The 15,458-nt window shown below is 42.0% G+C and overlaps 1 protein-coding gene across 4 annotated transcripts in view; it reads right to left on the reverse strand.

The window, feature by feature from the left end:
- Positions 1 to 15,458, reverse strand: part of WSCD1 (WSC domain containing 1) — a 404,046-nt gene that overhangs the window by 54,362 nt on the left and 334,226 nt on the right. For 2 of the 4 annotated variants that reach the window (XM_083379736.1, XM_083379732.1), the window contains exon 1: positions 9,615 to 10,320. The exons of 1 other annotated variant lie outside the window; for it this stretch is intronic. The gene's annotated coding sequence lies outside the window, so the exon portion shown is untranslated. Of the gene's footprint in view, positions 1 to 9,401; positions 9,463 to 9,614; positions 10,321 to 15,458 lie in introns of those variants that run through there. One more of the 4 variants, XM_083379733.1, reaches the window with a different exon arrangement.

Here is a 15,458-nt window from a genome sequence, read left to right on the forward strand (position 1 = left end):
AGGCATCCATAAATACAAACAGGAATGTTTGGATGGATATCAGTCTGGCGTATTTTGGCTGATTTAAAACAAGCATTTCCTCCCAGATTCTGAGTGTAAAATAAGCAGAACCAAGAAAAGAAAAGAAAAAAAAATTAGAAAGGAATATTTGTAGTTCAAGATTCAGCTGTGGAGTCCTTAGTGCTCTCTAAGCCAGGGGTCTTCAAACTTGGCCCTTTTATGACTTGTGGCCTTCAACTCCCAGAATTCCTCAGCTAGCCTGGCTGAGGAATTCTGGGAGTTGAAGTCCACAAGTCATAAAAGGGCCAAGTTTGAAAACCCCTACTCTAAGCTTAGTTGTTTGCTTGCAGATGTTTCATTGCGAGATTAGGTAACATCATCAGTGAGGGTGAGTGTGGTGTTCGCTTCCTGTTTATATACAGGAGTTTGCAAGCAGTCAAGTAGACAGTCAAGCAGAAAACAACAGCTTAATCAAGGAGAAAACCGCATTACCGTCAATAGGACAAACTATTGTATAGTACCCAGTAGGAAACACCACACTCCTTAGCACTGATGATGTTACCTGCTCAGGTAAACTAAATGTCTGCGTGAAACAACCAAGCTCAGAGAGCACCAAGGACTCCACAGGGGAGGGGAGGAGACCTTAAATATTGATAGGCATTGTGGATTTTACTTTTGCATTTTATTTCTTAAAATGAACAAAGGATCCCTTAATCTTTTCTCTTCTTTAAGAGTAAACAGGTTTGTGTGCCCCCTGTCAGGTTGTCTGGTAACTTGTTCAATCCAGGAAACTCTGCAAAGGCAGAAAGGTCTTGGAGAAGAATCCTACGGTCCGTCCGGTGAATGAATGAGGCATTTCATTGTTCAAAGAAAGAAAATAATGAGATTCAGCCTAAGTTGAACATTTTTAAAACGCTAGGTAGAGTTTAGACTGTACCGTCCTTGTTGGTCTCTGAGCTTGATTGTTTGCTTGCAGATATTTCATTAACTGATTAGGTGATATCTTCAGTGCTGAATAACACTGAAGATGTTGTTTAGTTGGATAACAAATCCTATTGCCTGTCAACCTGGGAGTGGCAGGAATGGAAAGAACTATTGCCCATTATTTTTATGATTTTTGGTGACATTTAAAATATATACATTTTTACATTGGTGACATTTAAAATATATACATTTTTACATCGCATTCAGAATCATCATGTTGAGGAATGAGAACATTTTGATAATCCAAGCAATGTTTTTTTTTACAAAATGGGATTCACAAAAGGCTTCTCTTATATATTGTTGGAGTTTCTGTCTGATTCTTTGAATAGAAATTGCAGTGACATATTTTACTTTGTTTTTAACACCAGTGATGTATCACTCAAACTTGTTTTAATGACTGGTCAATAAAAACACTGGGAAATCGCTGTCAAGGGAGGTCACTAGAGGCACAAGGGATCGATTCAATTTTCCTTGTATTAAATGTCTAGATCACTATTTCAAAACCTCAGCAACTCTAAGATGAATGGACTTCAACTCCCAACATACTGGCTAGAGAATTCTGGGACTTAAAGTCTGCACGTGTTAAAGTTGCTGAGTTTGGGGAACACTGGTCTAGATAGTGAAGTTCTAAATCTGCTAAAATATGGAAGACAAACAGATCAAAGGAGATTATGGGCTTACATGCCCTACGATTTTCCTGTGTGAGTGCGTGTGCATGCGCACATATAAACATGCACTCATGTGCACACATGGACACCTTCAAGATAATGTTGACCCCTGACTGTCTGAACTAGTCTCTCTAGTTTTCTTGGCAAGACTTTGGCAGTGGTTTGATATTATCCTCTTTCTAGGATTGAGAGAGAATGAATAGCCCAAGTTCACCCAGTTTGCTTCTGTGTCTAAGAAAGGACTAGAACTCACAGTCTCCCAGTTTCTAGTCTGTTTCTTTGCCTTAACCACTGGCTCTCATAAAGTTAGGATCACCATGTGGAATTTATCTTCCAAACTTAGAGAAGGAGGAGGCAAAAATTTATCTCGCATTTATTTGCTGTCTGCTCACATTTTGTTTGACGAAGCAGAAGTTCAAGATTTCTTTTCAAGAAGAAGAAAAAGATGGTGAATTCATCATGGAAGAACAGTTGTGTCCTTGCACTTATTAAATGACAAGATGGCCAATTGCCTTGTCTGCCATTGTGCAGTCTTCTTTCCAGTGAATGACAGCTTGTTTGGCTTTCTACGCTTCCTTCAACCATGATGGTGGAGCTCGAAAGAGGTGTCTTCCCAGAGGCCTTGATCATATTCAGGAATGTCCGGGAAACTATGAAAGCTGTAGATCAGGGGTCTTCAAACCTAGCCCTTTTATGACTTGTGGACTTCAAGTTGCAGAATTCCTCAGCCAACTGTCACCACCAGTAGCAACTTTGCCATGTCTCACAATCAAATACACCCCAAGGGGAATTCTAAAGAAATTCTTAAGCATCTTGAAAATGAGGTCGAAAAAAAGAAGCCTCTTCGTGGGAAGAGGGGGAGAAGATTGAAGACAACTTTGATTTGAGTTCAGCATTGATCAGGATGGCTAAATTCAGATTCTTCTGGTAACCCACAGGAGAACGTGAATGGCTAGAAGGAATTATGAGATGGGAAATTTTCTATCTTGACTATGTTGAACATTGGCTAGCACTGATGATGTCGCCTAGTTTGGATAATAAAACATCTGCAAGAAAACAACCAAGCTCAGAGAGCGCCAAGAACCTTGCAAGAGTTGCAACTCTTCCTACAGAAGCTAAAGCTTTAAACACAGAAAGAGACAACTTTTCCATATATTTGGGACCATCATTCCCATAATACATCACCTATTGTTCCTATCATAACATTTCCGGGAAGTGTCACCATGCCCAGTCTCTCAGTCTATGCCAGCCTCACAGGGGAATTCTGGGAGATGAAGTCCAGGCATCTTAAAGTTTCCAAAGTTAAGAAATGCTGGTTTATATGATGGCTGCAAACGACTAAAGTCCCTGTACATTTTATAAGTACCAAAAAGGTTTGAAAGTATTAGTCCCACTGAGGATCACTGGAATGATGTCCATTCAGTTTCTCTGTTCCCAGAATAAATAAAGGTGTTTCTGGAATTGTATCAATGCATTTTTCACCATCCTAACTATAAACAACGCCTGACTTAAAACCTGGGGAAAAAACATGAATCACCCAAAGTTGGACAGAGTGGGTGGCAGGAAACACAACAAAAAGCTACGCTTCCTGTCTTTATCACACCGTGAATCTAGCGTCATTCTCTTATGTAAGAGTTGCACGTTAATTCTGATGAAACAGAAAAAAAGATTTCAGAGAGGCACCAAACTTTTCCCCATTCATGTTGGGTGAGAACTGACAGCTATCACCTAGCATGAATGACAATTAGAACAATTAATCAGTGGAACAACTTGCCTCCAGAAGTTGTGGATGCTCTGACACTGAAAGTTTTTAAGAGACTGGCAATTATTTGCATAGGGTACAAATGGTATAGGGCAGGGGTAGGTAACCTCGGCTCTTTTGTGACTCATGGACTTCAACTCCCAGAATTCCTGAGTCAGCTATGCTGACTCAGGAATTCTGGGAGTTGAAGTCCATGAGTCACAAAAGAGCTGAGGTTGCCTACCCCTGGTATAGGGTTTCCTGCCTGAGCAGGGGATTAAACTAGAAGACCTCCAAGGCCCCTTCTAACTCTGTTATTCTATGATTCTGTTGCACAGAAGTATTCTGCACATACTCAGAAGAAGTCTCTACATCAGTGTTTCTCAATCTTGGCAAGTTTAAGAACTGTGGACAATCTGAGGACCCAGATTGTTGGGGGCAATTAAGCTGACTTTGTAATAATGCCGCTTGGGTGTGTGTGTGAAAGCCCTAACAAGCAGGCATATGCATAGAATGAAGGCTACTGCTAAGCTTGTAAGCCGCCCTGAGTCTTCGGAGAAGGGCGGGATATAAATGGAATTTTTAAAAAAAATTCCCAGAATTCCCCAGCCAGAATGCTGTCTATGGAAAGGTCAGATAATGACGGCATATCCTGCAGCTGCATAATGGGTGGAGAAAGAGACTCAGAAAAGACCCTCCCTAACTTCTCAGATTGTAAAGGAAACAGTGGGAGATTTGTACTTTCAGACTTGAAAGTGCAACCTTACAAGATTAGTGTAACCTTACAAGAAAGTAGAATTAGCTCACCTGGTCCTGTTTAATGTCTGGTTTACCTGGGAACACCGACATCAACGTTGCAAGTCTGAAAGTACAAGTCTCCCACTGGTTAGAGCAGAGCTAAATTAGCCCATCTCAGTATTCTGTATGATTTGCTACCCAGTTTTTAGTTGCTCTAGTTTTATCTTGATTGAACATTTTAATGTCCTTGTTCATTTTGGTCCCTTCAAGTTACTTACAACCACAACTGGGATCAGAAATTCGGTTTCAAGTCATTGCCATCATAAATTGAGGCACCACATGGGTGGACTCAATTTTACAACTGTTTTTACCATATCAGAACAAGTCACCATGGTTCTTAAGCCAACCACCTGATCATTAAGCGAATCCATTCTTCTGAATGGGCAGGGTTTTGCCAGAAACCATGAAAAAATGCCAGGAACTGGCAAAAAAAATAATAATAATTGCAAACTGCAGTTACATGTCCGCAAGATGCTGCAACTGGTTATAAATGAGCCTTGGTGGAGCAGTGGGCTAATGCCTCCTTAAGTAATACCAGCTGTCTGCAATTAGTGCAGGTTTGAGTCCCACCAGGCTCAAGGTTGACTCAGCCTTCCATCCTTCCCAGGTAGGTAAAATGAGGACCCAGATTGTTGGGGGCAATTAAGCTGACTTTGTAATAATGCTGCTTGGGGGTGTGTGTGAAAGCCCTAATAAGCAGGCATATATATAGAATGAAGGCTACTGCTAAGCTTGTAAGCCGCCCTGAGTCTTTGGAGAAGGGCGGGATATAAATGGAATTTTTTAAAAAAATGTTAGCCAGGTGTCTAAAATATAATAATGTGACTATAGGGAGGGATAACCAGTTGTAACTTCAAGGATGGGTCATCAGTAGCTTTTTTTTTTTAGTCCATCTTAACTTTGAAGAGTCATTAAATGATCTGGCCAGAAGCCGAGGACGACCTGTAATCTTGACATCTGATGATTACATGGAGAGATCTCTGCAGCTTTCTTTCTAGGCAGAATGTGATTTTCCCATCATTTCTTCCTAGAGTCACCCAGCTGGCTTTGTGTCTAAGACAGGACTAGAACTCACAGCCTTCCTATTTTTTTGCCTGGTATCTTTAATCGCTTCACCAAGCTGGCTCTCCTGACGAAAGATGATTGAAATACACATAGTGTTTTAGCAACGGGCGCAATGGGTAAAGAAACCAAATGCCCATCTTTAAAAGACCAGGTCTTTTTCTTCTTAAGAAAATCATATTACACTGGCGTCAAGTTTCCTTTTGTCTGATGGTTAGGAACAGCATGTATTTTATTTTAATGTATTTGATGAACATAAGTAGCATAGAAGGGGAAAGATACAAGTGAATAAAATGAGTAGAGAGTTGCACAAAGCTGTGCAGGTTGCAAAGAGAGAAAACTAAACCAGAAGAGTGGAAGGCAGGGCCTGGTAAATACAGGTAGTCCTCAACTTACAACCACAACTGAGCCCAAAATTTCTGTTGTTAAGTGAGACATTTGTTAAGTGAGTTTTGCCCCATTTTACCACCTTTCTCGCCAACAGTTGTTAAGTGGATCACTGCAGTTGATAAGTTAGGAAGCCGGCGGTTAAGTGAATTTGGCTTCCCCATTGACTTTGCCTGTCAAAAGGTCGCAAAAGGCGGTCACATGGCCTTGGGACACAGCAACCGTCATAAATATGAACCGGTTCCCAAGCATCCAAATTTTGATCATGGGGATGCTGCAAAGGTCGTAACTTTGAAAAACAGTCATAAGTCACATTTTTCAGTGCCATTGTAACTTTAAACAATCAGTAAACGAGGTGTTGTAAATCGAGGACTACTTGCAATCCACTTTCTCTCTGTTCAGATGATTGGGCTTCTGATCTATCTCATTTACTACTGAATGAAACAGTGAGTGCACTTTTAGGTGTTTGTGGGGAAGTTGTGTCTCATTTTTCCCCACTCTTTTGTAGGGGCCCAGAGAGATCAATTAACGCACAGCATTTAGACATTTAGACAATCTCAGCAATAAACTGGAATTATTCCGCCTAGCAACCTTGGCTCTTTTATGACTCTTGAACTTCAACTCCCAGAATTCCTGAACCAGCATAGACAGAACATCACTGTGCAAGCCCCACTCTTTTCCAATGACCATATTTAACGGGGGAGGAGCTTTCACTGCCTTGGCTCTGTCCACCATTTTGCTGATTTTGGCCCTCTCAATGTGGATGTGCTTGCTTTCCCCCCCCCCTTCCCTTTTGTGAGTCTTTCTTCTCTTTGTCACTCAGTTTTCTCTTCATTCTTCTCCTCGGACATGTAAGAGAGCTTCTTCTTGCCAGAATTATACATATATTTTATTTATTTTTTTATTTTAATTCCATTTATATCCCGCCCTTCTCCGAAGACTCAGGGCGGCTTACAAGCTTAGCAGTAGCAAGGACTTTTTTAAAAAAACAGGCTTAGATGCACACACTAAGTATTTTATTTCTTGAATTTAAGTGGCATCATCCAGATGGATTATACCACAGACCATCCAGTCAGGTTTTCTCATGTTTATGAGATCTCTTTGCATTGCTTCCTAAGAGGATAATAAAGCAACCAAAGCTGTACTGAAGATGAGAATTCTCTCCCAAACATCCATAGATACTTAACAGAATAACAGAGTTGGACGGGACCTTGGAGGTCTTCTAGTCCAACCCCCTGCTCAAGCAGGACACTCTATACCATTCCAAACAAGTGGCTGTCCAGTCTCTTCTTAAAAGCCTCCAGTGTTGGAGTACCCACAATTTCTGAAACTGTTCCACTGATCAATTGTTCTGTCAGGAAATTCTTCCTTAGTTCTAGTTTGGGATCTCTCTTTAATGTCTTCCATCCATTACATCTTGTCCTGCCCTCTGGTGCTTTGGAGAATAGGTTGATCCCCTCTTCTTTGTGTCAGCCCCTTGAATTTTGGAACACTGCTATTGTGTCACCCCTATTTTTTTCTTTAGACTAGCCATATCCAATTCCTACAACTCTTCTTCATATGTTTTAGCCCCCAGCCCCCTAATCATCTTTGTTTCTCTTTTCTGCACTCTTTCCAGAAGTTCTACATCTTTTTTATAATATGGTGACCAAAACTAGATGCAATAATTCTAAGTGTGGTCTTACTAAGGCTTTATAAAGCAGTACTTAGTAAGGCCACACTTAGAATACCGCATCCAGTTAATGAAACTGAGCTCTGGACAATTATACCCCAAGTTTAGCTATAGGAGCAATCTGATATTTGTGCTTGTAAGTCAGAGATTTCCTAGAAGTCACGTAACAGGTTAACGTTTGAACAGGCTTACCTTGTCACCTATTGGCAAATCACATTTGGTTAGAAGCATGCTCCCTTTGACACTTGACACCTTACACAGGGACATTGGGTTTATTGCAAATACATTCTGGGATAGATTTTGTATATGTATTATTCTGTCCTAGCTTTCCGCCCGTATCTATACCTGTATCTTGTACCAATCCCTATCCCATACATGCACATCAAATCAGATCACCTTTTTCTATGCAATTTTCCCCTAATATCTTTGTACACAAAGTTACCTAATATATACCCGACTTGTTATGCAGTTTCTTCGTAATTGTTTGTTTTTTACTCATAAGTCTATCATGACTACCTCACCTGGCTTCCTCTTGCCCTCCCCCCCCCCGCCCACAAAGGGGAAGGATGTGTGCCTACCTCTTTCTCAAGCACATGTTGTTTTATATAAAAGTTTTGAGGACATTCTGTGTATTTCTGCCAGCCGTGCTATGACTCAGACTGTACTGGTGGACTGTATCTTTCTGTTCTAAAGGAAATAGGCAATTATTTCATTTACATCCTTAATGTCCTAGAGCCTTTAAGAAAGAATAGTTATTGATGGACCTACTTCTACTACTGAAACCCAATTTGATTTCAATTTGTCTTGGGTAATAACCTCTCCATTTAATGATATAAGTGGCTCATTTGCACTCTTTCCCTTGTTCAGAGGATCAGAAGCTAATATGAACTGGCGAGCCTTGATGACTTAAAGGGCACCCAATAGATACCAAAGTGGCAAAGGGCAATCATGGAGAATATGTGGAGAAGAATGGTGGAAGGAAGGCAGATGCCACATTAGAAATGCAAGAAATTATACAAAAATGCCCAGGGAGAGGGTGAAAAGCAGTCAATAAACATGGTATTATAGAGAAACTGTATCGAACTAAACCTCCATTGGTCATTAGCAGTATCATCAGCAACAATCTGAAATTTGGGTGTTCATCATAATCAATGTTTAATTGGAAAAGAGAGGTTTGGAGAAGGAAACGGATTCTTGGAATTACTTTCAAGAACATTACTGTTACCCTGGAGAAATAGAGACTGATTGAAATGGAAGGGGAAAATTTCCTCCCTTCCCTTCCCTTCCCTTCCCTTCCCTTCCCTTCCCTTCCCTTCCCTTCCCTTCCCTTACTATATGATTGCTTCCTGCAATATTACAATGGTCTATTGTGAGTCAATCAAAACATTTGCAGATTAGGGGGGGGAATATACTCTAGCACAAGATTAAACCATACATATTTACAGAAATAAACTTGAGCTTTGGTGTTTATGTGTCTATCATCTTTTATATCAAAATTAAAAAGGGAAAGGCAGGCTGCAAAAGAATTCTTATAAAATTTAGGAGGATAAGTGGAGCTTTTAAAAATAATAATAAACGCTCACTTTGGATCTTTCTTGGAACAGTGTGAACATACTTCCCTGCAAGCCAATATGATTTTCAGGAATGAAGGAATAAGTTTTCTCTCCTGAAGAGAGAGCTCCTAGATAGAAGAAGCTTTGCATAACACCAATTTCAGAAAAACAGCTCCCTCCAGCCCAAGAAGACACTGTTCCCAATACATCTTGAAAGAGGCCTGATCATTGAAAGCATCCAAAATGCCAGAAGACACCCTCCCTCCCTCCCTCCAGCAATTGAGCCCCATAAAGCGATAGATGCCGTTTATAAAGTCCTAGAAAATCTATTTGTGCATTAAGAAGGGTGCTTGGAAGAGAAAGTGGAGTCTACCTGCTATTTCCCCCCCCAAAAAAAAACCTGCCCAGGTAACCTCTTTCTGCAACAGACCCAGATGCAAAAGGGTCCTTCCAAACCTCCCTTGGCGCCCAACATACGAGAGGGGAACCCTTTATCCACGAACCGCAACCTTCGTGGGACCGTCGTGTCCGCCTACCACGTGGGAATGAGCCCCCCCCCCCCCGACGGTTTTCAACCTTCCTTAGAGATGCGTCCTTCTCAAAAGACACGCAATCCCTTAAGGCTGAACAACTGTGGCGAAGAAAGCCCTGGAAAAGTTCTCCGCTCCCCGTGTCAAGCAGTGGCGGAGGGGAACGTGGCAAAGATTCCCCCCTCCATGTGCCAGGAGGGAAGGGAGGAAAACACTCACCTTTGGAAAAACAATATTCCAAACTCCGATTCTGCCCGAGAGAAAAAGTCCCTGGCAAAGCCGTGGAAAGACAACCCCAAACTGGAATGTCCAGCGTCGAAAAGCGGGTCTTCGGGTGCCCTTGACTAATCCTGCTTCTTCCGCCAGCCCGATGGAAACGCACAGAAGCTGTAATCCTCCCGCATCTCGACTCTGCTGAGTCTCTCAACTCAGCCCTCGAATACCTCCAGCTGTTTATATCAGTAACTAACCGAGCCTTAAGAGAGCAGCCTCCGTTTTGCACATGCTCAGTGGGCACCAGCCTTTGTTCCTGCACTAGCTCGAAGCTCTCCGGGGTCCTAAGTGACTCACTCAGCCACGGTTCCAAATGACAAGCCTGGATACAAAAATAAAAGAATAAAATAATAATAATAATAATAAATTAAATCACCCGCGTCGCTTCTGGGGCTGTGCTTCGGGATCTGGTCTGCGAGGTTTATATGTGCTGCAGGATAAAGAAGATTGATCCCGTTGGAGCTGCCCTGGGAGACTGATCGGATGACATATAAACTGTGCTTCCTTCCTTTTTTTTTTTTTCTTTTTGACCACAATTTCGCCACCGTCGCTTTACAGCTCTGATGAATTCCTTCAGGCAGTCCAAACAAACAGCTATAGGAGCTGTGCCTATGGGTTAAAAGCTCCTGTCCTGCTTAACCTCCAGTTTACATACAACAAAAGAAGCACATTGTCTAAATATTTTATTTCTCGAAACATTTAAAGGGAAGGAAGGAAGGAAGGAAGGAAGGAAGGAAGGAAGGAAGGAAGGAAGGAAGGAAGGAAGGAAGGAAGGAAGGAAGGAAGGAAGGAAGGAAGGAGCCTGCTGAGTTAAATTCTAAAAGTTTCACTTGGTCCATGAATTGACATTAAACTAAAAATGATTTCTTTATTTCAAGAGGAAGGATGAGGAGTAAAGATTTGTTGAAAGGTACTTTAACTGGTATGGAAAATGAGTTTCTCTAACGTGTAGAGAAGTAAAGAGATGCATAGAGCAGAATGAAAAACCCAATTATTGGCATTTTTCAACAGATATACAAGGTTTCCCAATAGTTGTTGGTTTTTTTTTAAAGTGCCAAAAATCTATACTCTTCAGAAATGCCAGCTTAAACGCGCAATTCAAAATATACACACAAAACATGTACATGCAGGAGAGAGATAAATGGGTGGACGGATGGACAGACATGAATGCATAAAGTATACACAGGTGTGGTTTATTATGGAAAAATGTAAAAAAAAAAGTGTGACCGCTAGAGAAGTATTCACAGATGTAAGCTAATACGCATGTGATTGGTTGTTCCTCCCCCCCCCCAAATTGATAAGCAGCAGCCGTGAACAGACATTGTGGTGAACAAGATGAAGAATTCAGAGAAAATGAACTGACAGTACTGTGTGTTGCTAGATAGGAGGAGTAAATTACAGTTTCTCATGCGATAAGAGAAAGGCATTCTTAGTAAGTGCTGGGTGAGGAAATATATCCGTTTCACTTCTTCCCACATTCATAGTGTTTTAATCTCAGATTCTTTCTGTCTTGTTTATGAAGAAACATGTTGCTCTTAAGAAAAAAAACAATACATAAATAAACCTTTACATTCTTAGCCAACTTCACGAACTGAACAGAACAGCTGAGTTCTTTAAAGTGTTTTAAAGATGAGCAGTCAGTGAGAAATGACCACCAATCTAATTCAGCCTTATAAGCATGGTTGACTACCCCAGCATTCAGAGATTCATTTAACACCTAAGCTAGACGTGGGCAGCTTTTTCCTATGTCAGCCACCACGACCAGGTTAGAAATATCACATTCTCAGAACCTCAGAGTAATCCAATTCACAGGGGCATTTCAGTTAGGAAAAAAATCAGATTAACAGAATAAGAGAATAAGGTAGTCCTCGACTTATGACCACAATTAAGCCCAAAATTTATGGTGCTCAGTGAGTCACTTATTAAATGAATTTTGCCCCACTTTACGACCTTTCTTGCCACACTTAATAAGCGAATCGCTGCAGTTCTTAAGTTAGTAACACAGTGGTTAAGTGAATCTGGCTTCCCCATTGAGCTTGCTTGTCAGAAGGTCGCAAAAGGGGATCACATGATCCTGAAACACTGCAACCATTGTAAATATGAGTCAGTTGCCGAGCGTCCAAATTTTGATCATGGACCAGGGAGGATGCTGCAATGGTTGTAAGTATGAAAAATGGTCATAAGTCACTTTTGTCAGTGCCGTTGTAAGTTTGAATGGAAACTAGTCAAGGAGAGAAGCAACCTAGGAGAAACTTCCTGACTGTTAGAACAATTAACCAGTGGAACAACCTGCTTCTAGAAACGGTGAATGCTCCAACACTGGAAGTTTTTAAGAAAAGACTGGATAGCCATTTGTCTGAAATGGTATAGGGTTTCCTGCCTGAGCAGGGGGTTGGACTAGATGACCTCCAAGTTCCCTTCCAACTGTTATTGTTATTGTTATTGTTATTATTGTTGTTGTTATTATTATTATTATTATTATTATTATTATTATTATTATTATTATTATTATTTGAACTGTTGTAAGTCAAGGAGTTGGAATGGACATTGGCGGTTTTCTAGTCCAAACCCCAGCTCAAGCAGGAGAACCTATATCTCTTCTTAAAAGCCTCAAGTGATGGAGCACCCATAACGTCTGAAGGCAAGCCATTCTGCTGATGTCTGATTATTCTATCTGAGCATTTGATTTGACCCATCACTATATTCTGAAGAAAAGGGGGCTGTGGAACATGTGCCCCCATGTACCAAAGCCCCTTTTGATCATCTTGGATCAAAGTTACACAGCACCATTAATGTTTTGCTACAATTGGACATGCTTTGAACAAATGCAGAGATGGAAGATTCATTAATTCAAAGGGCTCCTTTGAAACTCAGCATAGTTGTATCAATCAATGTTCTATATTCCTGCAGTTTCCTGTGCAGCAAGTACAGAAAATATTAAATGGCCTAAATCTTTCAACACCACCATTTTATTTTGTTTTGTTTTGTTTTTAGAAATTTGAGCTCAAAAGATCTTTTGTGTAATCTTAAGAGATTTCAGAAATCAACTGCCAGGAACGCTAAATATTCAAAACCTGCTGTCAAAATTGCTGTCTTCCATATTTTGTTGTTAAAGCTGTTTTTTGCATCTTTTCTAATATTAGTTCTTTTTTAAAAAAAAATGTGATCAAACACACATTCCTTAGTCAGCATTGCCTTTCAATCTCCAAATGAATGTAGGTTTTTTTTCCATTCAGAACTCTTAATTACTGAGAATTCTGGGAGTAGAAATTCACAAACGTTGGGGTTATTTATTTAGGGAAAGCTGCAGTGGCCTAGCGGTTAAGACAAAAACCTTCTGGTTGTTGACCAACAGGTTGGCAGTTCAAGACCCGAGCACTGTGTGACGAGGTGAGTTCCTGCCCTTGCCCCAGCTCCTGATAATCTAGCAGTTCAAAAGCAAGCAAATGTGAGTAGATAAATAGGTACCACTTTGGTGGGAAAATAACAGCATTCTGTGTGCCTTGGAAAATAGTTGTCTTGGCCACATGACCACTGAAGCATCTTCTGACAATGCTGGTTCCATCACCTCGGAATTGCAGATGAGCATCACCCCCTAGAGTTGGACATGACTGGACAGAGGAAACTTTCACCTTTTTTAAATGAGAAATTGAAGAGATTGAAGAAAATCTTGTTTAGACCACCGTGCTTTATACTATACCTTCTAAACAAGTTCCTCAACTACTGCAAGTGTGGTATATATAATTTTCCTACAATGGTCATTCAGTTCTGAATTTTGTGGCATAGTTTTTCAATCAGGGAATACATTTAATGATACACTAGAGAAAAATTGTGTTTGAAAGGTCAAGTATCTGACAAATTGTTTTACAAAAACATGTACAGTAGGAAAAACTCTATATAAAATATACATACAAGGAGACGCGTCCCGAAAAAGCCTATAGGAAAAGGACTGCAGACAAAACGACATAAAAAATTCATGGTGACATTTAATAAAAATATGCTCAACTGGATGCAAAAACATGAAAAGACATGAAACAAATATAGGCTTTACCGGGAAAACTTATTGAAAGCCAAATAGTTTTTCCCATTCTTATTAACATATATTGTTCTACTAGTTATAGAGATATCTAGAAGCCTTGAGAAGAAGAAAAACAGATAATTTAATTTAATTTAATTTATTAATATTTCTATACCGCCCTTCTCCCGGAGGACTCAGGGCGGTGTACAGGGCAAGAATAAAACACAGAAATTTACAAAAACTAAAAGATAATTAAATGCATGCCCGATTAAAATACAAGTGATACATAGTAAAAACCCCCAATAAAAATAATAAAAAAACCCACCAATCCCCCCTCAGGCCAGGCCGGCTTGCTCGAACAAGTATGTTTTCAGATCGCGGCGAACGGAGCGGAGATCGGGCGCCGTCCGGAGCTCAACCGGTAACTGGTTCCATAGCACCGGGGCGCCCACAGAGAAGGATCTCCCCCTGGGGGCCACCAGTCGGCATTCTCTGACCGGTGGCACCCTGAGGAGGCCCTCTCTGTGGGAACGCACAGGGCGCAGGGAGCTTGATGCCGGCAGCAGATGTTCCCTGAGGTACTCCGGCCCCATGCCATGGAGGGCTTTAAACACCATTACTAGCACCTTGAATCTCACCCGGAAGACAACTGGCAACCAATGCAGCTCACGGAGCAGAGGTGTAACATGGGAGTATCGGGAGACTCCCAACACAACTCTCGTGGCTGCATTCTGTACCAGCTGGAGCCTCCGGGTGGTCCTCAAGGGAAGCCCCATGTAGAGAGCGTTGCAGTAGTCTAGACGAGAGGTCACGAGCGCGTGAGTGACCGTGCATAAATCATCCCGGCTTAGATAGGGCCGCAACTGGCGCACCAGGTGAACCTGGGCGAAAGCCCCCCTAGTCACAGCCACCATGTGATCTTCCAAGGTGAGCCGTGAATCTAGGAGGACTCCCAAGTTGCGAGCCCTATCTACGGGGGGTAATAATTCACCCCCCATAGAAAGAGATGGAATATCCGAATAGACCCGGGATGAAGGTATGCAAAGCCACTCGGTCTTGTCGGGGTTGATGCGCCACCACACTCTCAACAACGTTCGCAAGAAAGCGAAGGTTGGAGACCGGACGAAAGTTGTTCAATACAGCTGGGTCCAACGCAGACTTCTTGAGGAGGGGCCTCACCACCGCCTCTTTCAAGACGGCAGGGAAGCTACCCTCACTCAAAGAAGCCGATATAACTGCCTGGAACCAGCTGCGTGTCCTCTCCCGGGCTGCATAAACCAGCCAGGAAGGGCACGGGTCCAATAAACATGTGGTGGAGCTCAGTCTCCCCATAATCCTGTCCACTTCCTCCGGAGTCACAGAATCAAACTCCTCCCAAGTGATATCGACAAGACCGCCCGCGTCCTGATCGCCAGACTCTGCCCAGTCAGAGTCCAGACCGGTCCGAATCCGAGCAATTTTGTCCGACAGATAATTGTTAAACTCCTCGGCACGACCCTGCAAGGGATCCTCCCTCACCTCCTGATTAAGGAGGGAGTGAGTCACCCTAAACAGAGCGGCCGGGTGATTATCTGCGGACGCGATAAGGGTAGCGAAGTGATTAGACCTCGCCACCCTTATCGCAGCGAGATAAGACCTAATATGGGTTCTTAGTCGCAATCGGTCGGATTCGGATAGGCTGGACCTCCAACCGCTCTCTAGGCCCCGTCTCCGACGCTTCATCTCCCAGAGCTCCGCGGAGAACCATGGAGCTCGACGGGATCTGCATTGGG

This window comes from Vipera ursinii (genome assembly GCF_947247035.1).
Source record: "Vipera ursinii genome assembly, chromosome: 1".
Classification (NCBI taxonomy): Eukaryota; Metazoa; Chordata; class Lepidosauria; order Squamata; family Viperidae; genus Vipera; species Vipera ursinii.